The following is a 1,701-nucleotide window of genomic DNA, read 5'->3' as shown; positions in this document are numbered from 1 at the left end:
CTTCTCTTTTCTTCAGGGACCACGTTTCATAAATTTTCAGACTGGATCCATGAATATCAATCAAACATCAAGTAGATCTACAACAACCAATATCCTTTGTACAAATATTGAATCAACCAATAACCTCTTAGAATGTTGTAACCAGAAAGTAGTACCAGTAACCAAACCCCAATTCTGAACCCAGAAAACTGCAACAATAAACAAAAACAACTAAAACATATTTCAAGAGACATACGCTACTTCACCAAAATAAACTTGCGTACATACGCAGATATGCGAAAGCCAACCTGCGTATGCGCAATCTTCACTTGCTTAACCTGCGTGTATACACGCTTCTGCCATGCCAAACCTGTGTACAGATCTATAAAAGATAATTTATCCTAAGACGTTAGTTATACCCAGATTATTAGTTTTATAGATCTAATCATGCGCCAAATATAACAGATCAAAATCACACAATGATACTACTATTCAAGCCTTGAGATCTTGACCCATCAATAGATCTTAACCATCGTGTAATGCTCAGGTTCCTCCTTGATTCAGATCCAGATCCAGCTGGACCTCCCAACCAATCAGTATTCCAGATCTTGCTCCTCTTAAGATATTCAATGCATAAGTCGATTCTCTTGCAAAATGATCTCCTTCCCTTTTTATAGACTAGACCTTACTCAAACCATGGTCCAAAACCATAGAGATCCAATACTTGGGTTCAATACTTTAAATGAAATACCAAGGACCAAAACCATAGGTTCAAATATGTCGGACTAAATACCATGGACCAACCATAAGTTTTCCCACATGTACGCACTTTTCTTTGCATGAAAGTGCATGCATACATATACGCGCCTTCTGATCGGTACATATGCGTGTATACGTTACTTTGATACGAGGAACCTGCGTATACCCTATTTTCTTTCATTTTGAGAGCCTGAACTGTGATCTACCATTTGAGTGAGTTGCCATCAAGGACAACACCTGTGCCATAGTGCCAAACCTGTGTCATAATGCCAATAGAGTGGCAAATAGGGTTATAACAATTTCACTTTTTTCTAATACGAATAATTATTGATCAAGAACCCCACCCCTCATTCACATTCCTTATTATTATAAAGGAAGGTGAACTTGTATCGAATTTGAATCAGTTGATGGTGACAAAGAAGAAGTATTTATGCATATCTTATCACTAAATTACCAAATTTCTTGATGAAAACAGGGGAACACAACAAATCTTTAGATAGCCCTTGTACTCATCCTTATGGTGCTTATGGGAACTAACTTTGACTCGCTCATGTGAAGGATCCCGCATGAAGACAATGTCAATCACAATATTAGAGTTATTTAACTCCCCTATTCTCTTTTGAGTAAATTGGTCTTACATGTGCGACCTCCCTTAAGACCTGTCTTTTGCTGCACCGATGAATTCATGTCTTACCCCTAACATTTCACACCTTGTCCTGCTTCCTTCACTCCTTTTACCCTCTTAACTTTCCTCCTTCTTAATTTCATGATAACTCTAGAGTATTCTTGGTTCCGGTTTGCATGGTACAAACCACCCTGTGGAGTCGTCAATGTCGACACATGTTAATAAATTAAAAAATCTTTGTAATCCATTGTGGGTGTCCTCCCATCCTCAGCTCTACTTATATGGATATCGCGAGACTATTTTTACAAAATTTTGTGAAGTTAAAATAAATCGTACCC

This window comes from Pinus tabuliformis, chromosome 2_1, assembly GCF_031772625.1.
Source record: "Pinus tabuliformis cultivar Carrire ecotype Pingquan chromosome 2_1, CPIR1, whole genome shotgun sequence".
In the NCBI taxonomy this organism is placed as follows: domain Eukaryota; kingdom Viridiplantae; phylum Streptophyta; class Pinopsida; order Pinales; family Pinaceae; genus Pinus; species Pinus tabuliformis.
Note: the sequence above shows the minus strand (reverse complement) of the source record.